Source organism: Mastigoproctus giganteus, chromosome 9 (genome assembly GCF_048544385.1).
Source record: "Mastigoproctus giganteus isolate SK-2022 chromosome 9, ASM4854438v1, whole genome shotgun sequence".
NCBI lineage: Eukaryota > Metazoa > Arthropoda > Arachnida > Uropygi > Thelyphonidae > Mastigoproctus > Mastigoproctus giganteus.
In genome coordinates, this window is record NC_143583.1 from 28,773,453 (window position 1) to 28,799,132 (window position 25,680).

The 25,680-nt window shown below is 39.3% G+C and overlaps 1 long non-coding RNA gene across 1 annotated transcript in view; it reads left to right on the forward strand.

Moving 5' to 3' along the window:
* Positions 1-1,551: 1,551 nt before the first annotated feature.
* The window catches only part of LOC150080125 (uncharacterized), a 56,500-nt gene continuing 32,371 nt past the window's right edge, over positions 1,552-25,680 (forward strand). Inside the window, exon 1 of the long non-coding RNA XR_016547379.1 lies at positions 1,552-1,662. This is a non-coding gene — a long non-coding RNA (uncharacterized LOC150080125). The remainder of the gene's footprint in view (positions 1,663-25,680) is intronic.

Consider the following 25,680-nt stretch of genomic DNA (forward strand, 5'->3'; position numbering starts at 1 on the left):
ATCTGTGTGACACCACGTCTCTGATATCCCAACAATATCTGCCTTTGATGTTTTGAGCAATACCTCAAATTCATCAAATTTATTTACCAAACTCCTAGCATTGGTGTACACGCAGGTATACATGCACCTGTTTCTATTCTTTGCTACCCTAACGCAACCCATGTGTTTACTTGTACCGCAATGACTACCAGCAGTCTCTGAAATATCCTGCATCTTGTTTTTCAGACTTCTGCTCATATCAATAGAAGCAGTGCAAGAATCACTTCCACCTCTGCCAGTGGCTACTGTTAATCTATTAGTCCTTGTATCCCCCCCAACTAGCAGTTTTCCGACCCACCTAACACTGCCTCGACAGCATCAGCAAAAATTCTTGCACCCTTTCTATTTAAGTGTATCCCATCCCTGTAGAAGCAATCTCTCCTGTTAACAAGTACAGTCCAGGCTGAAAAAAATTCTACCCCTTGAGCCTTGCACAATCCCTCCAGGGCCGAATTGATCGACAAGGCTCTCATCATATACTCCCTCCTATCGTGTCTGGGCAGAATTGCAGTATATGTGTAGGATTTAGAGCTAAAAGGCCTCAAACTGTGGGAAGAGTTTACTGCCATATAAGTTAGTGCACTAGTATCATTTCTGTATGCAGTAAACCGACTAGTTGTGCAGTGGCATTACATAACATCGCGCCGACCGGGCTAGCCGAGTGGGTAAAGTACCTGCCCGGCAACCCAAAGGTCGCGGGTTCGATTCCCGCCTCGGGCTTGGATCAAAGTACTGCAAAAACCTTGGGAGGTGCAATATGGCCACAGAAGCCGATGCGCCAACAACTACCAAATCAAAAAAAAAAAAAAAAAAACATAACATCGCATGTTGCGAATTCCTTCACAATGAGTTGCCTACCTTGAATAAGTTACACTTCCCCAGTAGAGTATTGTTACTTAATCTCAGTAGACAGCCAGATGGCTGTTTCAGGACTCTTTGACCACTCATTAGTGAGTGGGTATGTATAATAGCTGATGGGGTTGTCAGCTGTTATAACATCAGGGATACCTACCCAGTCACCAGTGAGGGGCCAAATAGCCCTGAAACAGCTGTCTGAGTGGTTAACTTAAACTGTGTAGTTAACTTAAAGTATTTAAATTACAAAACTTTTGTAACTTAAATACTTTTGTTACTGTTGAGTACTGGGTGGTGGTGGTGGCAGCGGCCGTTTCAGTGCTTTTGGGTGGCCAAATAGCCCTGAAATGGCCATCTGGGTGGTAGTGCCCACTAAGAATAAGGAAAAATAGGCTTCTCCACTAGGGAAGTGTTACTTATTCAAGGTATAATTGAGATAGGCAATTCGTGAAGGAATTCACAATATGAGATGTTTAGTAATGAAGCGATTGCAGTAAACTTCAGTAAGATGGCTTACTGCGTATAGCAATGATGCTAATGCACTAATTTATATGTAATATATATGTTATATTTTTGCTATATTTATAACTTTCCTAACTATATTTTGAATATAATTTTATCTAAATATGACTGCATTTTTTTCTGCATTTTTTTTACAGAATAGCATTAGCAGAAAGGGAAAAGATTTAACAAGGAGAGGCTGACATATTTCTGGTATCTGAGGCATGTCAAAAAAGTGTAGCAGCGCATTACATAATTGTCCTGAAAGTATCCTTGCCATGATTAATTATAATAATATTTTTGCTTGAATCAGTGAACTCACCAGATGTAATATAAAGTTTGTACATTACATTGAACATCTGACTTTTTTTCCATGAAAGTTTACTAAATGAACTGAAGCATGATGCCATCATGGATAAGATCCATAGATGGCAGGATGGCTACAAGACAGGAGGTACAGTTGTGATTAATGTTTACTTTTCAGATTGGGTTAGTGTTAAAAGTGGGGACTGATGTTGAGACTTTTTTCGATTTTCTTCATCAATATCTTTTGATATTGATGATGGATACAGGACACATTGTCAAAATTTGCAGATGTCAAGATCATGTAAGCAGTTAATGACCTGTGCCAAGCAGTATTCTTACCTCCTAAGGAAAGATGAACCTATACAATGCAATCAGTGTCATTTCCATCTCATAGTAAAGCACATAATCATAGAGTGCCCACAATACCAAATAGTCCATCAGTCAGCATTCAAATCAAATCATATTGATACGAACCATTAACTCTTCATTTTATCCTTGGAGAATAACGCTAGCCAACACAATTTTTACCTCCAAGAACTTAAATGCTGTTTTTAACCAATTTTTATGCATAGATTTCAAAAATCACCATGATAGTTTCACATCATATCACAGTTTTTAAGTATAGCAGGAGTTACATTTTACCAAAATATGCCAATTTTGCATAATCTACCCAGTAATGCACAATAGTTTAGGGCTAAAGCCTCAGGTTACGTAGGGAGTCAACTGACATACAAGTTAGTGCAATTGCATCATTTCTGTGCATAGCCAACTACTTAAGTAGTTATAAATTGGCATCATTAAGTACCGTATTTCCCCATGTATAAGACACACCTTTTTCGAAAAATTTGGGGACTAAAAACTGGGTGCATCTTATGCAGTGGTTGTAGATTTTTTTCTTGCATTTCCCGCTTTTTCGCGCTTGTTGTCTTTGTGCTCATTGTTTCGCACTTGTTACCGGTATATTAGGTTATGTTTTGCCATGCTCTGCCCAGAAATGGCTCAGAAAAGATTTTCGTACAGTGCTGAATTCAAGTTAAAAGTGATCCAGTTTGCAAAAGTGAATGCTGTTTTTAACCAATTTTTATGCATAGATTTCAAAAATCACCATAATAGTTTCACATCATATCACAGTTTTTAAGTATAGCAGGAGTTACATTTTACCAAAATATGCCAATTTTGCATAATCTACCCAGTAATGCACAATAGTTTAGGGCTAAAGCCTCAGGTTACGTAGGGAGTCAACTGACATACAAGTTAGTGCAATTGCATCATTTCTGTGCATAGCCAACTACTTAAGTAGTTATAAATTGGCATCATTAAGTACCGTATTTCCCCATGTATAAGACACACCTTTTTCGAAAAATTTGGGGACTAAAAACTGGGTGCATCTTATGCAGTGGTTGTAGATTTTTTTCTTGCATTTCCCGCTTTTTCGCGCTTGTTGTCTTTGTGCTCATTGTTTCGTACTTGTTACCGGTATATTAGGTTATGTTTTGCCATGCTCTGCCCAGAAATGGCTCAGAAAAGATTTTCGTACAGTGCTGAATTCAAGTTAAAAGTGATCCAGTTTGCAAAAGTGAATGCTGTTTTTAACCAATTTTTATGCATAGATTTCAAAAATCACCATGATAGTTTCACATCATATCACAGTTTTTAAGTATAGCAGGAGTTACATTTTACCAAAATATGCCAATTTTGCATAATCTACCCAGTAATGCACAATAGTTTAGGGCTAAAGCCTCAGGTTACGTAGGGAGTCAACTGACATACAGGTTAGTGCAATTGCATCATTTCTGTGCATAGCCAACTACTTAAGTAGTTATAAATTGGCATCATTAAGTACCGTATTTCCCCATGTATAAGACACACCTTTTTCGAAAAATTTGGGGACTAAAAACTGGGTGCATCTTATGCAGTGGTTGTAGATTTTTTTACTTGCATTTCCCGCTTTTTCGCGCTTGTTGTCTTTGTGCTCATTGTTTCGCACTTGTTACCGGTATATTAGGTTATGTTTTGCCATGCTCTGCCCAGAAATGGCTCAGAAAAGATTTTCATACAGTGCTGAATTCAAGTTAAAAGTGATCCAGTTTGCAAAAGTGAATGGAAAGCGTGCTGCTGAACGTGTTTGGTCCTCCTCCAACTGAGAAAACAATTGGAGACTGGCTACGGGAAGAAGAAACCCTACTGAAAACGCCATGGCAGAAGAAGGCCATGGGAGGCAAGTCAGCAAAATGGCCTGATTTAGAGAGGGAATTGAAGATATGGATTGAAGAGCAAAGGGCAATTGGAATTTCTGTGTCCACAAAGATGGTTCAGCATGAGGCAAGAAGAATTGCTGATGAAAAAGAAGTTACTGATTTCAAAGGAGGACACAATTGGTGCTTCAGGTTCATGAAATGGAATGGACCAATCATGTGTACATGCACCAGACTTGCCCAAAAGATGCCTGAAAGCTATGAGCAGAAGGTCCTTGAACTTCATAGTTTTGTCATTCAATTTCGGAAGACACATCAGTTTGAGTTGGGACAGATTGCAAATATGGACAAAGTCCCCTTTAATTTGATGTCCCAAGTAACAGAACTGTTGATAAGAAGGGGGTGAAAACTGTAACTGTGAAGACAAGTGGATATGAAAAGAGCCATTAAAAAGAGCCTTGGACTCAGGGGGAGGTACCCACAGACTGGAGATGTGTAAATGTGACCCCAATTCACAAAGGAGGATCAAAGGCTGACACAAGTAATTATAGACCTGGGGGTTTAACTTCTCTTCCAGGAAAATTAATGGAGGCACTGGTTAAAGAAGCACTGCAGGATCATCTAGACAAGACTTCAGTTATAGCTCGGACACAGCATGGTTTTGTTAAGGGGAAGTCTTGCCTGACCAATTTGATTGGATACTATGATGCAGTCACAAAAGAACTGGATGAATGGAATAACTTTGATATTATATACTTGGATCTTAGAAAGGCTTTTGATACTGTTGCACATGGAAGACTGCTGCACAAATTGGAGCACTGTGGCATTGGAGGCAAATTGCTGCTATGGATAAAGGGGTGGATGAGGGGGAGAAGACAGAGAGTGGTAATCAATGGACACTGCTCATTGTGGACTAATGTTATTAGTGGAGTCGCTCAGGGTTCAGTGTTGGGTCCATTATTTTTTCTGTATTTATAAATGATATTGATGATGGTATATCAAGCTTAATGTCCAAGTTTGCAGACGATACGAAGGTTGGCAGGGTTGTTAAGGACACTACTGACACTATGCTGCTGCAACAGAATCTGGAATGGTCGAGCAGATGGGCTGAGAGGTGGCAAATGAAGTTTAACATTGACAAATGTAAAGTACTACATATGGGAAACAGCAACCCCAGAGCAACGTATCAACTCTGTGGTACTACACTGACAGTGGTAGAGAATGAAAGGGACCTGGGGGTGGTTGTGCAGGCAGATATGAAGTTCTCTGAGCAGTGCAGACGGGCTGCAAGAGTAGCTCATGGTGTATTGTCAATGATATATAGGAATTTTTCTAGCAGGAATAAGGAGGTGATTATTCCCTTGTATAAGGCAATGGTCAGGCCACACCTAGAGTACTGTATACAAGTCTGGAGGCCTCATTTCAAGAAGGATGTAGAGCTGCTGGAACGAGTACAGAGAAGGGCAACAAGATTAGTGAATGGAACAAAGGGGTGCTCTTACGGAGAAAGGCTTAAGTTTTGAAAATTACAGTGTCTGGAGACTAGGCACCAGCGAGGTGATCTGATAGAGTGTATAAAGGCTTGAATGGTTTGAGCATGCTCAATGCTGATGGGATTCTTCCTCTTGCTCAGAATAATCACCTGAGAGGGCATAAATTCAAATTGAGGAAAGACAGATGTAGGATAGACGTGTGGAAATTTGCCTTTAGCCAGCGGGTGGTTGGTTGGTGGAACAGACTTCCATCCCTTGTCGTGGAAGTTGATAGCCTAAACAAGTTTAAACCTCAGCTGGACAGGTATTTCGAATGAACAGAGGGGTGAAGTGGAAGTGGGTTTTTCTTTTTTGGCTGATGCTGCAAAACATTGCTTTCTTGCATCAAATGCCTCTACTAATGCTGATGCTAATTATACAGTTGTTCTAGCTTGTTGTGCCGACGGAACCAAGCTGCCTCCTATGCTGATTTTCAAACGCAAAACAGTGCCAAAAGAAGACATTCCTCGAAGAGTGATTGTACACGTTCATGACAAGGGTTGGATGGATCAGGATGGGATGAAGATCTGATTTGAGAAAGTTTGGAGCAGGAGACCAGGTGGGCTCTTACGCAAACCTGCCCTATTGGTGCTTGATCAGTTCAGGGCACACATAACAAAAAACACAAAGAAGATTGCGGCAGAGCAAAAAAACAAAACTTGCCGTCATACCTGGAGGCTTGACATCCCAGCTCCAACCACTTGATGTCAGCATTAACAAACCCTTCAAAGCTGCCATGAGAGACGAATGGAACCAATGGATGAAGTCTTCTGGGAACAATTTGACACGAGTAGGAAGAGTGAAGAAACCAACTATAGGAGAAGTTTGTACGTGGGTGAAAAGCTTCTGGGATAATATCAAGATTGAGATCGTTGTCAAGTCATTTAAGAAATGTGGCATTTCAAATGCCATAGATGGAACTGAGGACGAGGCAATATATGAAGACAGATGAGGACAAGCTAATGGATGGGAGTTTTGACAGTGATGGAGAGTTCTATGGATTTTATGATGAATAAAACTTGAGTTCAATAACTTTATGTAATACATTTTTTTTTAAATTTCGGGCCCCAAAATTAAGGTGTGTCTTTTTCATGGGAGTGTCTTATACATGGGGAAATATGGTATATCTCATATTGTGAATACCTTCAGAATTAGCTGCTTTGATATTGCATCACCTCGAATAAGTAATGCTTCACCATAGGAGAAGACTATTGTTACTTATTCTCAGCGGATACCATCACCCATACAGCACTGTTTTGGAGCCTATTGGCTCCTCATCACTGGGTGGGCAGGTACCCTGGTGTTGCAATGATATACTTAATGATGCCTATTTATAACTACTTAAATATTTGGCTACGTACAGAAATGATGCAATTGCACTTACTTGTAAGTCAGTTAACTCTAACTCCCTACATAACCTGAGGCTTTAGCCCTAAACTATTCTGTAATCTAAATTACTCCACTCCATCAAATATATCTCATATCTCATATTGTGAATACCTTCACAGTGAGTTGCCATGATATTGCACTACCTCGAATAAGTAACATTTCACCTTAGGAGAATATTGTTACTTATTCTCAGTGGATACCATCACCCTTATGGCACCGTTTCAGAGCTTATTGGCTCCTCATCAATGAGTGGGCAGGTAAACTGGTGTTGCAATGATATACTTAATGATGCCAATTTATAACTACTTAAGTAGTTGGCTACGTACAAAAATGAGGCTTTAGCCCTAAACTATTCTGTAATCTAAATTACTCCACACCATCAGGCATCTGTCATATTGTGGAGTTATACTTCGCAAGTGTGTTGTCATCATTTGTACCCTGGGTTGTCACCAGGGTACCTGCCCACTCACCGATGAGGAGCCAATAAGCTCCGAAATGGTGCTCTATGGGAAGGGGGGGGGGCTGATGGCCACGGAGTTTTCGAGAATAGGTTTGTTTGTTAGGAGCATTAGCAACTAAGGCCATATTGCTCCTTGATATGCGGTGGTCATTCACTGACCTTTCCGCATCCTCCGTATTTGGTGGTGACGGGCTCGAACCCCGGTCTAATCAAGAAGTGTGTGCTATGCACTGCTGCTCCTTCGCACCTGACTCCGGAGGCGCCTCGAGAATAGGTAACAGCAATCTTTTCTACTGGGGAAGCATTGCCTATTCGAGGAATTTATGAGCTTTTGAGTAGTGTGAGTTGAAGGAGTAACTGTCCCTTTCTACCTTCGATGGCATTTCTTCCTCTTCTTCTCCTACTATCACCTTCCAAAACCTTTTTGCTTTCCTAAGTCTAATAGGGATAGTATGAGGATAACAGAGATCTTTATCCTATACCATATTTCAAACGGTGCTGTATGGGTGATGGTATCTGCACATTTATTTCCTCCAGAATCGCATATTTTAATTGCAAAGGTATGAAAAAAAAATTTTTTTGTTGGCTAGTATAATCAGACTTAAATGAATTTTCCACTGTTTAATAAACTTTACCAACTGCATCTAATAAACCAACATCAACCTAACTGGTAAAAGAAAAATTTGAACAGGTGCTATATAGCCAAAGCAGCCTTTGCACTATTAAACCACAAACAACAACAAGCAGTACTCCTTCGGGTTCACTTGGATAGTCTTCAGGGCAACTCGTTGGTCAGAAAAAAGGGAATGTGAGACTACTTGCCATAGTCCCACATTCCCTTTATATTTGGGAATTACATACCCCAAAAGCGTGGGTAGGTTGGGGAAATTCTCAGTGGAATTCCGTAAATGAGTCTATAAAATATCAATGTAAAAAGTTATGTTTTTGTTTATACTTTAATTTGAATTCATGTTGTAACTGAGTCTTAAGAACTTGTGCAGAAAGGTTTTGTTTGTGTTACTGGTTTGCCTTAATTTATTAGAGGGGGATGGTTATACTTGTTTTGTACCTTGTGAATTGTTATCCATTTCTTCTTAATAATTTGGATGGTTTTCAGTTTGTATATAAACCTGTGTAAATCTATTGAATTCTGTTTTCAATTCAATTATTTTTTTATTTTATAGTACTGTATTATCAGTTTGGTATCTTGTTGCTTCAGGTTTCTGTCATCTTCATTTTATAATGAAGTACCAAACTCTGATTACGGATCGCTGTAATGCTTATTTTTAAGAATTATTTTTTTAAACTTTCCAGTGATCCATGTTTTAATGCATCTGCATTATATTTGCCCATTGCATCAAAACATTACATTAATGTGGTTTTATCCATAACAATGGTTCGGTGCCTCCGTGGCCAGGTGGGCTGGAGCAGCAGTGCATAGTTCACACTTCTTGATTAGACTGGGGTTAGAGCCCGGGACCACCAAATACGGAGGATGCAGTAGGTCAGGGAATGACCACCACATATCCCCAGCCCGGATAAAGGGTGAGGGTTGGCGTCAGGAAGGGCATCTGGCAGTAAAAATTTCATGCCAAAACAGTAAAAACGCTGACCTCATATATATAATGGGAAAAAGGCGAGGACAAAAAAAAAAAAAAAAACATACCCCAAAATAACATGTACATTAAGAGTAGTTGAATTAAAAAAAAGAAGAGAGAGAGAGAGAGAGAGAGATTTCCGGGTTATGATTCAGGCATATATGAAGTTTTCCATGTACAGCATAGAGAGGAAGTGAGAAGCATCCATACTATTCTATCAATGATTTATTGAATGATTGTTTGCAGAGATAGGGAGGTCAGTGATCCTGCTGTATAAGCTAGTTGTGACATCACACTTGAGAGAGAGAGAGAGAGAGAGAGAGAGAGAGAGAGAGAATGTATATGAGTGAGTGAGATTCAAACAGGACCAAATATAGACAATGTGTAAAAAGGTTCCCATATGAGGAAAGGCTTCTAATACGTGGGCGATATAGCTTGATAACTTGGCACCCTAGACGAGGCTTAAAGTCTATGAGGCCTCTGAAAGAGATAGTAAAATGACTGAAGGAAAATTTCCTTAGGTATAAATGATACCCAGGAAATTATAAGGGTAAATTTTTTTTCTCTTTTAGCCAGTGAGTTGTTAATTACTGGGATAAGTTACCTCCATGGCGTTAGTTGAGGCTACTTAGATTTGTTTGTCTGCACAGCTGTAATATGTGGATGGACAGACACGATGAAAACAATAGCATGGAAGCTGACAACATAGGTTGATGTACAAGTTATATATGACTAATTCTGTAGTTGTCTCGGCATGAAAAAAAAAAATTGTGGATTTGCACAAGTGCAGTATTCTTCCATATACAGTTCTTTAAAATTACAACTACAAATATATTTTAACAGATAATTTATTTTAACAAATAAGTTATTTGTTAAAATATTGCAGCATTTATGATTCAGTTAATAACTTCAGCAAAAGTGCAAAATCAGCTCCATCATATTTCTGCTGTAGTACCAAATGGTATCTCAGAATTGCAGCCTGGCTATCATGACAAGCGTCTCCAATCTCTCTCTCATCCACTTTAGGATTATCTGTTTGTTCACCCCCCCCTCCTTACTATTAGACAAAATCCTCTTGAAGCCACTTTTAAGCAAGTTTTTGTATATGGGCTAACATTTATTCATTCATCTGTCTGACTGAAACATTTTTCAATGAATTTCTTCCAATTATGCAAAATAGCAGAAAAAGGAGAATTTTTGTTCCTTAATGTTGTTACCACTTCTGATTTAGTTGTTGTTGCCTGTGCTAATTGAGAAATATTACTGCATCTAAGTGTTCCTGTTGAATTCTGCAGTTACTTTATGCAGTGATACACAGGAGTTTTGTTTGGGGGTAGGGCTAAATATGCATACATGACAATACAATTATGCAGGGGTGTATTAGTAATGGCCGCATGGTGCAAGAAAGCCTATGGCTTATGCTGCACCAACCAAAAAAAGAAAAAATAAATAAATTATTTATTTTTTTGATAAAAAAAAAAATAAATAAATAATAATTAATAAAAGAAAAGGAAATTAAACCTATCATCCTATGTGCTTCTCTCACCCGAAGGTACTATCCAGATGACCTTTGAATTTTCCCAAACCGTCAGCCTCTACCACCCATGTGAGGCAACTTATTCCAGTAATTTATAACTCGCTGGCTAAAATAAAACTTCCTGCAGTCCAATCTAAACATTTCCTCTTGTAACTTGAATTTATGTTCCCTAGTTCTAGCATCATTTATAATCTTGAAAATTTCGTCCTCATTCATTTTACTGATGCCTCTCAGAGCCTTAAACACCTCAATCAAATCTCCCTCTAAGGTGTCTAGTTTTCAAACTCTGCAACCCACATATTCAAAGTCTTTCTTCATAAGGACGCCCTTTTGCCAATCTCACCAGGCGAGTTACCCGTCTTTGCACCCTTTCAAGAAGCTCGATGTCTTTCTCTTTAGGTGCGGTCCCCATACTTGAACACAGGTATTCGTATTCAAGTATGCAGAGTATTATCAAGTATTAACATTAGCATTAGCATTAGTAGAGGCATTTGATGCAAGAAAGCAAGCTTATGCAGCATCAGCCAAAAAAAAAAAAAGTAAAATGAATAAATAAAAAATAACCACTTCTACTTCACCCCTCTGTTCGTTCGAAATACCTGTCCACCTGAGCCTTAAACTTATTTAGGCTATCAACTTCCACGACAAGGGATGGAAGTCTGTTCCACCCGCTGGCTAAAGGCAAATTTCCGCACATCTATCCTACATCTGTCTTTCCTCAATTTGAACTTATGCCCTCTCAGGTGATTATTCTGAGCAAGAGGAAGAATCCCATCAGCATTGAGCATGCTCAAACCATTCAAGGCTTTGTACACCTCTATCAGATCACCTCGCTGGTGCCTAGTCTCCAGACACTGTAATTCGCAAAACTTAAGCCTTTCTTCGTAAGAGCACCCCTTTGTTCCATTCACTAATCTTGTTGCTCTTCTCTGTACTCGTTCCAGCAGCTCTACATCCTTCTTGAAATGAGGCCTCCAGGCCTGTATACAGTACTCTAGGTGTGGCCTGACCATTGCCTTATACAAGGGAATAATCACCTCCTTATCCCTGCTAGAAAAATTCCTATATATCATTGACAATACACCTTGAGCTACTCTTGCAGCCCGTCTGCACTGCTCAGAGAACTTCATATCTGCCTGCACAACCACCCCCAGGTCCCTTTCATTCTCTACCACTGTCAGTGTAGTACCACAGAGTTGATACGTTGCTCTGGGGTTGCTGTTTCCCATATGTAGTACTTTACATTTGTCAATGTTAAACTTCATTTGCCACCTCTCAGCCCATCTGCTCAACCTTTCCAGATCTTGTTGCAGCAGCATAGTGTCAGTAGTGTCCTTGACAAACCTGCCAACCTTCGTATCGTCTGCAAACTTGGACATTAAGCTTGATATACCATCATCAATATCATTTATAAATACAGAGAACAATAAAGGACCCAATACTGAACACTGAGGGACTCCACTAATAACATTAGTCCACAATGAGCAGTGTCCATTGATTACCACTCTCTGTCTTCTCCCCCTCAACCACCCCTTTATCCATAGCAGCAATTTGCCTCCAATGCCACACTGCTCCAATTTGTGCAGCAGTCTTCCATGTGCAACAGTATCAAAAGCCTTTCTAAGATCCAAGTATATAATATCAAAGTTATTCCCTGCATCCAGTTCTTTTGTGACTGCATCATAGTATCCAATCAAATTGGTCAGGCAAGACTTCCCCTTAACAAAACCATGCTGTGTCCGAGCTATAACTGAAGTCTTGTCTTCAGTTATAGTACAACATGTATTCAGGAGGGAGCAGAGGGGGAATATGTCCTCCCCTTAACCATGCATAAGTGTTCCTAGGTCTATCTAAAAAAAAAAAAAATCAAAAACCTGGTTGTCATGCCCCCTTATGATGATACCTTTTTTTTTTTTTTTTTTATGTGAACTGCAAACACAAGAGGCATTAGAACCTATAGTACTTAGTACCATGCTTGGGTTGGAGGTTGAGAAGACAAAAGAAGATATTTGTTGACATTGGACTTGAACTTCTGTAGATTGTAATTTTCAGGAAATACGTATGAAGGAAGATTGTTCCAGAAAACGGCAGTTGAATGAATAAATGAGGAAGATGAAAAGTTGGTTCTGTGGGTTTGAAGTTGGACAGTAAATGGATGTTGGCTGGTGGTGGCGGCACGTGTTCGGATTGTTTTGAAAGAGACAGCGGGAATTATAGAAGCCAATTCAGAAGAACAGTGCCCATGGAAGTATCTGTAGAAGAGGCATGCAGCAGAAACAGTACGTCTATGAGAAAGCGAGTGGAGAGACTCTGTTAGAGATGAATCATTAATTAACCTAACTGCCCTCTTCTGAATGGAATCAAGAAGCCTGAGAGAGGTTTTGGGGGCACCACCCCAGATGTGGGAACAATATTTCATGGCAGGGTGGATTTGCGATTTATACAGAGTGAGCAGCTGTTTGGAAGAAAAGTAACGCCAAGAGCGAAAGAGAAAATCAAGTTTTTTAGATGCAGAGGAAGCAATATTTGTAATGTGCTTGTGCCAAGAGAGATTAGCAGTCAGTGTAATCCGCAAAAGATATATATCATTTTGCCTAGAAATCGGAGTGTCACTAAAGATAAGCATAGGAGCAGATGAATCCTTTTTTGCGAGATATAAGACAAGACTGAGATTTAGAAGGGCTGAAATCAACTAAGTTGTCTTTGCCCCACTGGAGAATTACCTGAAGATCGGCATTTAAGGAATTGGTAGTAGATTTTCGAGAAGTTGAAGCTGATTGAGCAGGACAAGGTTTCTGAAAATGGAAAGTGGAATGCAATGTGCTATCATCGGAAGACTATGGATAGGATTTACAGTCAATGGAAGAAGGTCATTAATATACAAGAGGAAAAGAGTGGGGGAAAGAACTGAACCTTGGGGAACACCGGCATTAGTAGAGAAGATAGAAGACAGAGAGCTATCTACCATCACCCTCAGTGAGTAATCAGAGAGAAAACTGGATAACCAATTACTAAAAACAGTTGGAAAACCATAAGATGGAAGCTTGTTTAGAAGACCTTTATGCCAAACACGATCAAAAGCTTTGAGATGTTAAGAGAAACTACTTGTGTTTCACCGAACCTTTCCATCGAATTAGTCCATAAATGGGTAACATAAGTCAGAATATCGCCAGTGGATTGACACTGACGGAATCCATACTGGCGATCGTTGATCAGATGGAAGGTTTCTAGGTGGTTTAAGAGTTGGTGGTTAATTGATTTCTCCATTACTTTAGAAAGAGTAGAAGTAATTGCAATGGGACGATAATTGGATGGGAGGGATTTGTCCCCCTTTTTAGGAACCTTTTGGCTGGATATGAGCAAATTTCCAAGCAGAAGGAAAAACACCTTTGGAATAAGAAAGTGAAAAAAGGCGGCAAAGAATAGGAGTAAGTTCAGGAGCACAGGTTTTGAGAACAAGTGGAGAAATACCATCAGGACCTGGAGCTTTCTTAGCATCAAGATTCATCAAAATCCTTCTGATATCCTTTTGACGGAAGACCACAGGAAACATTGAATGCAGTGTGTTGGAAATGGTGGGAGGTGTTTTACCAAGATCATTAATACATGTGCTGCAAGAAAAATAGGATGCTAGCAGGTCAGCTTTATCCTTGGCTGAAGTGACAAGAGAACCATCTGGTTTGGACAGAGGTGGGAGCAGAGATGGGCAAAAGTTGCTGCCAATAGCTTTGGCAAGAGACCAGAATGCTCGGCTACCATTAGGGCAAGAAGCAAGTTTTCTACTCTTAGCCTGTTCAAACTCTAGTTTAGACTGATTAATAACTGCTTTACAATTATTGCGAGCTTTGGTGTAGGCAGAAAATGAAACTGAAGAATTAGAAACAAGCCAATTACGATATGCAACATTCTTCTCTTGAACAGCTGTAGCACATTTATTGGAAAACCAAGGTTTAGATAAAGAACGAGATTTTATAGTGGAGTACGGGATTATTCTTCCATTCCTGCAAGAATAATTTCACTGACACGATCTGAGCAAACGTTGACATCAGAAGTTTTGAAACAGTTATCCGACCAAGGAAAAGAAGAAAAGACGTCTCGCAGGTCATCCCATTTTGCATTCTTGTAATGCCAAACAACACGAGGTTGGGAATAGCCATGAGTTAAAGGCTCCATTGGAGAAGAGACAATCACCAAGTTGTGATCTGAAGTGCCTAAAGGACTTCTCACTTTAGCATTAGCATTAGCATTAGTAGAGGCATTTGATGCAAGAAAGCGAGCTTATGCAGCATCAGCAAAAAAAAAAAAAAAAAAAAAAAAAAAGTAACATAAATAAATAAAAATAACCACTTCCACTTCACCCCTCTGTTCGTTCGAAATACCTGTCCAGCTGAGCCTTAAACTTATTTAGGCTATCAACTTCCACGACAAGGGATGGAAGTCTGTTCCACCTACCAACCACCCTCTGGCTAAAGGCAAATTTCCGCACATCTATCCTACATCTGTCTTTCCTCAATTTGAATTTCTGCCCTCTCAGGTGATTATTCTGAGCAAGAGGAAGAATCCCATCGGCATTGAGCATGCTCAAACCATTCAAGGCTTTGTACACCTCTATCAGATCACCTCGCTGGTGCCTAGTTTCCAGACACTGTAATTCGCAACACTTAAGCCTTTCTTCGTAAGAGCACCCCTTTGTCCCAATCACCAATCTTGTTGCCCTTTTCTGTACTCGTTCCAGCAGCTCTACATCCTTCTTGAAATGAGGCCTCCAGGCCTGTATACAGTACTCTAGGTGTGACCTGACCATTTCCTTATACAAGGGAATAATCACCTCCTTATTCCTGCTAGAAAAAGTCCTATATATCATTGACAATACACCATGAGCTACTCTTGCAGCCCGTCTGCACTGCTCAGAGAACTTCATATCTGCCTGCACAACCACCCCCAGGTCCCTTTCATTCTCTACCACTGTCAGTGTAGTACCACAGAGTTGATACGTTGCTGTTTCCCATATGTAGTACTTTACATTTGTCAATGTTAAACTTCATTTGCCACCTCGAAGCCCATCTGCTCAACCTTTCCAAATCCTGTTGCAGCAGCAGTATTTCGACTTCGACCATGTACTTAGAAGGGTTGTTTGTGAGAAAAAGTTCAAGCGTATTGGCTGTATGATTAGGATTGTCCGGTATTCTTGTAGGTAAATGAACAATCTGTGCTAGGTCATTAGTAATTGCAAAAGCCTCGGCATCTCGACCTGCTGGGTCGGTGTGCATAGAAAATGGAAGCCAGCTGGAGTTGTGAACATTAAAATCACCAAGGAAAATTACCTCACTGTTAGGAAAGTTGGACTGGAGAAAGTAAAGTTGCAAAGAGAGGAAGTCAAAGAGCTCCAAGTGATTAGTGGAGTTGGGAGAATGGTAGAGACAACAGATGAATTTGACACAATGAGGTAGAGAGATTTTAAGCCAGAGAAGATCAAAGAGAGGAGATTCCAAATTGCCAAATCTCTGACAGGGAATATCAGAACGGACATATGCACAAGTACCACCTTTGAGGCGAAAGGAATCATACAGTGGATAATTTGGGCATCTGAGATGAGCAGTAGTTGAATCAACCGATAACTGAGATTCTGTCAGAAAAAGTACATGGGGTTTGGCAGACTGCAAGTGGTAATGGACATCGTTGAGATTAGAATTGAGACCAAGTATATTTGTGAAATGAATTAGGAAGTGCTTAGGAGGTTTAGATCTTTTCACAGATAAGCTTGCTCTATTAGTTTGACAATTCATTGTGTATTCAATAGTAAGAAAAAGTGGGTGGGACATGCTGTATGAAGTAATGAAATTTTTGGATATGGCGTACACGTGGTAAGAATATACCCAGATCCTTGACATAACGTGGCCTCAACAATGCTCCCCGCATATACACTACTCGGACTCCCTCCATTCACTATCTGGCAGAGTAGAGGTAGCAAGATTATACACTAGTTGATCTGGAAGCCTCTTAGAGAGTTACCAATAGGTTCAGTCTGGTGTACTAACTAGCTGCCAGCCTGTGAACACCGTTTTAGAGCTGTACCCTCGAAATGTAAGGAATATTGGATCTCGCCACGACGTTCATCATAAACTCAAAAGTCGTAAATCATACTGCATGATGGAAGAGATAAGAAAGGGTTGACCACCGGAACTTAGCTCTAGAGACTAAACATGGGTTCCACCACTTCAAGCCTCCAATAAGCAAAGTGGTGGTATTTCACCGGTTGATGAGAGTCATGTACCACCTAGTACTGCCTGGTAACATAGAGGGGCGGCGTTCCTCCATGTGGTGTGGGCGCCACACCCCGACCCCTGCTTACGTTGGTTCACACTGGATGGTCACCCACCATGTACTTGTGCATGGAGGTTATACCCAGGATTACTAACAGTCCCACCATCGCGAAGGTGCAAGCAGAGGATTTGGCTGTGACAGACTGTCCGGACTTGCCGAAATTGGGTCCGCTTGACTTGAGTGTCACCCGAATATCAGTTCCATCAGCGTTTTAGACTCCCAGGTTGCAAGTACAGCTTATCTGGCATATTTGAGAGAATGTCTGTGACAACCTCAAGGACCTGGATACGATGATGCAATTATGTAATATAAAGCATTGTGCTCTTTAAGAGATAATTACAAATTATTGTTTTATTACATCATAATTATTATTCTTGTAACAGCATTCCATACATTTTCCTAATTGTGACTTTAAAAGAGTCATTTACTTTGTGGGCTGCATTATGAGATAACTACAAATTATTACACTGTGATGTTCTGTTATTGGCATGGTGTGCAGGTAAATCAGAATATGAGAAATAGTGAGAAAAATAAGCACTTCAATCTGCATACAGTGTAAGCTTCCTGCAACTGGTGTGTGAAGCTGATGGTAAAATAAGAAGTATGTTTTCAGTTACTGAAGAAGTGGTACAGTAAGTACCATTCAGTTAGTTGTTGGGGTTTGTTTGTTGTTTGTTTGTTATTTGGTTTTTAGGAGCATTAGCAACAAAGGCCATATTGCTCCGGGATATGCGGTGGTCATTCCCTGACCTTTCCGCATCCTCCGTATTTAGTGCGTAGCACATGCTTCTTGATTAGACCGGGGTTCGAGCCCATCACGGGCTCGAACCCCGGTCTAATCAAGAAGCATGTGCTACGCACTGCTGCTCCTTCCCACCTGGCTCTGGAGGCGCTGTAAATTCTTGGGGAGGGGCATGAAACATCTGAGAATAATCTTTAGTTCCTTAAGAAAATAAATACAGATTAAACTGTACGCAGGTTGAAGTGCATATTTTTATCACTATTTTCGATTGTTTACATTATTTCGCTGTGATATTATCATTATTAGCAGCATTGTTCACAACACTGTTACCTGTTTGTTAAAAGGAGTAACAATTTGTAGTTACCTCTTAATGGAAATAACCTAAAAAAAGGAAAAAACTATTTTTAAGTAATGATTAAAATTTGCTTCATTTGTTGACTTTGCAGAAAAGCTGGCCACTTATTTTCCAGATGTGTGGCTCTAAGACAGGGTAGACAGAAGACATTCTTTCTTCCTATTATTTGTTTCAACATAGTTTCATATTTGTTTCAGTCATGAAAAACAATAACCTCACTTATCCTGGCACTGCCTGGTTTTCTTTAGAATAATACTTTTTCAGACTGGGACTTTTAGAATGATTTGTGTTGTCTCAACCACCACCCCAAGCCTTGTGCTTATTTTACTTATTACTGGTTAAAATTTGATGCCAACTTCTCTCGCTTATCTGTACTGGAGTATTGCCCTTACCTAGTTTAGTTGGCATTAAAAGATTTATATATATATTCAGAAATCAACTTTGCTGTAATTATTCAAATTAGTAATTTTTCCAAAAACAATTTTTGTTTCTAATTCTTTTCAGAGATTGATGTTTGCCCCTACTTCTTGTATGCATCACTTTTTGTATTAATAGTGGAGAAAATTGAATTCCTTTATTCCCCTAACTCAAGGTAAAATAGTAATTTTCAGTCTCACAAATTTCTATTTTTTCAACAAACTCTTTCATTTCTGGCCACTAGATGGCACCACTAGCACCACTAATCTTGTGCTGAGGTGACATGGCTGCCACTCTGACCAGTGACAGTGTTATCTTATAAAATGAGGTCAAGGGAAAAAAAAGCCAAGTTTGCAATGAAGAGTATCTACCACAAACTGAAACTAAAAGTTAACTTAGCTGCTTTAACACAATATGAAATTATCAAATTTATTTTTAATCATTAAAAAAGAAAGAAAAGTTGCTCTGAATATTGAAGAGCAAAAATTAACAGCATCATGAGCCACCATTGATTGTATTCATATCAGACAAAGATATAGAGGGCACAAGCTTTCATTAGAGAATTTTATCAAGTCATTTCTTCTGAATTTCCATTATAGATAGTACAATTCTCTTAATACATCAATATCTTTTAGCATGATGTAGATTGAAACATATTTTTCAGTTTTAATAATTGGTGTAGGTCATCCAGATTAATTAGATGTCTAGGATGAGCAAGGCCTTGTTATTTAAGTTTTTTTTCCAAATGTTAATCCTTAATAAACATAGAAAAATGTGGTTATTCAATCCTAGCATAAAGTCATCGGCCAGACTTCTACTCTTAACCATAGGCTTATCAGTGTTTCCATATTATCAGTAACCTGTTTTTCTCTTCTGATGGTATCACACTATAGACACTGTCTTTAATTTTGCCAGTATTCATCTTCATATCACTGTATTGTATAGTAAGTGCCCAATCTATGTCCATCTCACATTCACATGCAGTAAATAATTTTAATGCTTATAATTTCTCTGCAAGAGTGACAGTGCTTTTTGTGAAATTTTTTGCTGATGTACATCTTGTTGTACTTGGAATTGTTCATTGGATCTGAATCACCCAGGCATCAATACAGAAAGGGTGCATAACCATTTGTTAAGTCCTTATAACAAATGATTGATGAAACCAAAAATAAGATCTTATCAACCAATTGTTAACATCCCAGGGCTGAATTGATTGACAATTGTAACACCTGGGCAGCTTGGAGTTCCAGCCAAGCATTATGTGATGCAATTTCAAATGCATCAGGGGTCCAAAGACACATGACATTTGAAATTCATCAGATTTATTTACTTGCTTTTAGAATTGGCAAATATAAGTCTATAAGAAACTGTTTGTGGTTGTAGTATATTCATACAGGCAATATATTTGTTTATCTCATGAGAATCCCCCCCCCAGCTGTCTTTGCAGTTTCCCTGAACTTCAATGCTTCTGTTGGGACATGCTGCTGCTTAAAGTTCCAATAGAAACACAGCAAGAATCAATTTCTGCTTATGGCTGCCATTAATCTAGTAGTATATGTAATCTTTCAAAAACTTTTGTGGATTTTTTTGGATGACTGTTTTCTATAGCGGCATGTTAGAGAGGCAACAAGGGGAAACAATACTCCTGATCTGGCTATCAGCAGTAATTCTTCATGCATTAAGAATCTGCAGGTAAAAGAACTACTACTGGGTGGCAGTGATCACAGTGTACTAATGTGGAATTTAATTAAAGACATAATTAATATCAAGGGTAAAGAGAAAGGCTTTTGCTTTCATAAGGGTGACTACAGAGGTCTCAGACAATTTTAAAATTGTGTGCAGTGGGATCAACTGATGATGTAACCAACAGCAAATTCTAAATGGGAAGCCTTCAAGGAATTAATCTTGGAAGCTACTAGGCTTTTAGCATTAGCATTAGTAGAGGCATTTGATGCAAGAAAGCAAGCTTATGCAGCATCAGCCAAAAAAAAAAAAATAATAAAATAAAATAAATCAATAAATAAATTAAAAAAAAATAATAATAAAATAAAATAAAATAACCACTTCCACTTCACCCCTCTGTTCGTTCGAAATACCTGTCCAGCTGAGCCTTAAACTTATTTAGGCTATCAACTTCCACGACAAGGGATGGAAGTCTGTTCCACCAACCAACCACCCGCTGGCTAAAGGCAAATTTCTGCACGTCTATCCTACATCTGTCTTTCCTCAATTTGAATTTATGGCCTCTTGTGTGATTATTCTGAGCAAGAGGGACAATCCCATCAGCATTGAGCATGCTCAAACCATTCAAGGCTTTATACACCTCTATCAGATCACCTTGCTAGGGCCTAGTCTCCAGACACTATAATTTGCAAAACTTAAGCCTTTCTTCGTAAGAGCACCCCTTTGTTCCATTCACTACTCTTGTTGCCCTTCTCTGTACTCGTTCCAGCAGCTCTACATCCTTCTTAAAATGAGGCCTCCAGGCCTGTATAAAGTACTCTAGGTATGGTCTGACCATTGCCTTATACAAGGGAATAATCACCTCTGGCTAAGGGTTTGCTTACTTCCTTTGCCGCCTCCTTTAATATAACTGGATAGATCCCATCCACCCCAGATGCCTTTCTTGTGTTTATCTTCAACAATTTCTCCTCCACTTTACTCTCAGAGATTACAAGATTCTCTAGCTTACTGCTAGAGTTGAATACACCTCTGGCATTCCCCTCGCTGAATAACTCCTCATGTGTGAATGTCGATGCAAAATATTCATTTAGTTTGTTAGCTACCTGAGCAGGATCATCAACAGTTGATCCATCGATATCCAGCGGACCAATCTGATTCATCCCCTTCCTTCTACAGTTTACATAAGTAAAGAACTCTTTGCTGTTTTTCTTTGCATCCCTTGCCAAAGATATCTCGTAATCTGCCTTCGCCTGCCTACCCGCTTTGTAACTTGGTTACAGATCAACTTGTATCTATCATGGGCTTCTGTGTCATGTGTTAATTTGTATGTATCCCATGCATGTTTCTTCTCTGCCATATGCCTCATTAGTTCATCTGACATCCATTTAGGCCTAAACCTTGAACAATATTTCTTAGTTGGTATGTAAAGCCTAGTAGCTTCCAAGATAAGTTCTTTGAATGCTTCCCATTTTGCATTTGCTGTTGGTAACATTATCAGTTGGTCCCACTGTATAGAATTTATATACTGTCTCAGTCCATCGTAGTCGCCTTTACGAAAGCAATAACCCTTCCCTTTACCCCTAATGGTAGTTACCTCTTTGAGTAAATCCCACTTCAGCACACTGTGATCACTGCCACCTAGTGGTTCATTTATCTGCAGATTCTTAATGCATGAAGAATCACTGCTGATAATCAAATCAAGAGTATTCCTCCCTCTAGTTGCCTCCCGAACATGCTGATGTAGAAAACAATCATCCAATAAATCCCCAAAAGCCTTGCTAGTGTGTGAGTGACCAGCCCCCAAATTCCAGTCAATATCTGGGAAATTAAAATCTCCCATTATAAGACTCTCTGATTTAGTGGCCCACTCTATTTCCCTGTACAGTTTCTTATTATACTCATCAGAGTCATTAGGCCTATAGCACACTCCTACTCTCAATTTTGATCTCCCAATGCTTATGTCACACCAAACTGACTCGACACTGCACTGTCCAGCGATGTCCACTGGCTTCACTTCCTTGGATTTTATGTATTTCTTAACTAATAACATAACCCCTCCTCCCTTCCTATCCAGTCTATCCTTTCTGTAGACGTTGTACTCCCCAAATTCCAGTTCTGCATTCCTTATATCTGTGTGACACCATGTCTCTGATATCCCAACAATATCTGCCTTTGATGTTTTGAGCAATACCTGAAATTCATCATACATTTGACATACCCTGGTCCTGTTCCACCTATCCTTTTTTCATACCAACTAAGAAATACTGTTCACGGTTTAGGCCTAAATAGATGTCATATGAACTATTTAAACATTTGGTGAGAAGAAAAGTGCTTGGGATGCCTATAAATTATCGGGTGATAGAGAAGCCTATGGCTTCTCTATCACCTGATAATTTATATGCATCTTTAATATGTAATTCTTGATTACAGACTAACAATTTTTAGTCTGTAATCAAGTCACGAAGGAGGTTAGGGAAGCTAAGGCAGATTATGAGAAGTCTCTAACGAAGAATGCAAAAAAAAAACTTCTATGCTTATATTAACAGTAGAAGAAAGGGATTGAATCACATTGGTCCCACTTGATATCCACTAGTTAACTGTTGATGGCCCTGCTCAGGTTGCAGACAAATTGAATAGGTATTTTGCATCTACATTCACACACAAGGAATTCTTTAGGGTCGGGATGCCAGAAGTTTATCAAACTCTAACGAGGGGCTAAATGACTTTGTGATAACTGAAAGGAAAATGGAGGAGAAATTGTTGAGAATGGACATAAAAAAAGGCATCTAGGGTGGATGAACATATCCAATTTTATTAAGGGAGGCAGTAAAGGAGATAAGCATTAGCATTTGTAGAGGCATATGATGCAAGAAAGCAAGCTTATACAGCATTAGCCAAAAAAAAAAAAAAAAAATCCCATTTCGCCCAGCCATTCACTCTAAAAGGTGGTGCAATTCTTCCTTGAATTTATTTAAGCTATCAACTTCCACAACAATAGATGGAAGTTTGTTCCAGCAATCAACTACCCACTGCTTAAAAGCAAATTGCTGCACATCTATTCTACAACTGTCTTTCCTCAATTTCAGTTTATGCCCCCTCAGGTATGTAATCTGAGCAAGAGGAATACCATCAGCATTGAGCCTGCTCAACCCATTCAAGGCCTTATACACCTCAATCAGATCTCCTCACAGGTACCTAGTCTCCAGATGCTGCAATTTGCAGAACGTAAGCCTTTCTTGATAAGAGAGTCCCCTTCACTAATCTTGTTACACTTCTGTGTACTCATTCTAGCAACTCTACATCCTAAAATGAGGCCTCTAGACCTCTAGGCAGTATTCAAGGTGTGGCCTGACCTTTGCCTTACACGAAAGTATAATTTCATCCTTTTTCCTACTAGCAAAATTCCTGTATATCATTGACAAGACCCCTATGACCTGCACTGTCAGAAAACATATCTGACTACACAATTAACCCCAAGTCTTTTTCATTCTCTATCACCCTGAGTGTAGTACTACTCAGTTGGTACCTTACTCAGGGGTTACTGCTATCCATATACAGTACTTTGCATTTGTCGATGTTAAACTTCAGTTGCCTCTTTTCAGCTCATCTACCCAACTTTTCTAGATCCTGTTGCAGTAGCATACTGTCATTAACAAGCAAACCCTTAGCCATAATTAAGAAAGCATCCTGGTATTCAGGATAGGTTCCTGTGGAGTCAGAAGTGCAAATATGTTCCCAATTCATAAAGGTGAATCAAAAGGCAAATGAGTGATAACAGGCCTGCTAGCTTAATGTCTGTTCTGGGGAAAATAATGGAACCACTAGATAAAGAAGTAATGCAGAAACATTTGGAAAGGCATGCAATTATACTATAATCACAGCATAGATTTGTCAAGGAGCAGTCTTGTCTAACTAATCTGATAGGTTACTATGATGCAGTGACTAAGGAACTGGATGCAAAAATAATTTTGATGTCAGTACTTGAATTTCAAGAAGGTTTTTGATACTATTGCACATAAATGACTTTGCACTGCTGTACAAACTGGAGAAGTATGGCATTAAGGGAAAGTTACTGCTGTAGATAAAGGGATGGTTAAAATGAAGAAGACAGAGAGTGATTATCAGTGGGCACTTCTCTTTGTGGACTAATGTTATTACTTGTGTTCCCTGGGGTTTATTTATCAATAAATCAATGATATTTACGATGATACAAAGGTTGGCTGGATGGTTATTGACAGTCATCAGGGTGAGCTACTGCAACAAGATCAAGAAAAATTGAGTTGATGGATAGAATTGGCAGTTGAAGTTTAACATTAACAAATGTAAGGTACTGCACATGGGTAGCAGTAACCCCAGAGTTACTTATCAACTGTGTGGTACTACACTCAGAGTAGTGGAGAATGAAAGTCCTGCAGGTAATTGTGTAGCCAGACATGAAATTCTCTGAGCAGTGCAGACATGCTGCTAGGGCAACTCATGAAGTTTTGTCAATGATATATAGAAAGTTTGCTCGCAAGGATAAGGAGGTGATTATCCCATTGTATAAGGCAACAGTCAGGCCACACCTTGAATACTGCATACAGGTCTGGAGGCCTCATTTTAGGAAGGATGTAAAGCTGCTGGAATGTGCACAGAGAAGGGCAACGAAATTGCTGAGTGGAACAAAGGGGTACTCTTACCACGAAAGGCTTTAATTCTGCAAATTGCAGCACCAGGGGACTAGGTATCTGCAAGGTGATCTGATTGAGGTGTATAATGCCTTGAATTGTTTGAGCAAATTCAATGCTGATGGTATTTTTTCTCTTGCTCAGATTACATACCTGAGGGAACATAAATTCAAATTGAGGAAAGACAGTTGTAGAATAGATGTGCAGAAATTTGCCTTTAGCCAGTGGGTTGTTTATTGTTGAAACATATATTCTGTTGTGGAAGTGGATGGGTTAAATAAATCCAAGGGAGAACTAAACAAATTCTTGGAGGGTTCAGATGGGTGAACTGTTTTTTTTGTCTAATGCTATGTAAGCTTTCTTTCTTGCATCATTTGCCACTACTACTATTATTACTACTCCTCCACTTTGTATACTATCCAATTAGATTTGTAAGACAAAATCACTTCTTAAGAAATCCATGCTCTGCTTCAGTATGATTGTATTCCAGTCTAGAAGGTTCTTCTGCATTACTTTTTCAATCAGATTCCATTATTTTCCCTGGAGCAGAAGTCAAGTAACAGGTCTGTAATTATTTATATTACCCTTTTATCCCTCTTTTTTTTGAATTGCAGTTATATTTACTCATCTCTAGTTCACTGGGACCTCTTCTGAATCCAAGTATGCTCTCATAATCATTGCTAAAGGTTTCCCTACCTCATTTGCTGCTTCTCTTAATATAATTGGATAGATCTCATCCACCCCAGGTGCCATTTTTATGCTTAGCTTCATCAGGTTTTCCTCCTCTTTTCCCTTTCTGATCCTGATCTTGATTTTTATTAAGAAGTGCATAGACTCTAAAACAGGGCAAACAGTATGTATGTTAATGTATGATATTGAATGCTGCTGGTGTGAGCACAACAAAAATGAGATTTATAGGTAAGTGAGTGTAATCACCAAAGTGAACAACTTTATAGAGAAATAGAGTGATCTACTGGTTTAGAATGATTTATCATGGGAGATTTTAACTTTCCAGATATCAGCTGGAACTTGGGCTGCTTTTTACAACATGGTAGTGAGGCAAACAAAGAAAGAAGTATT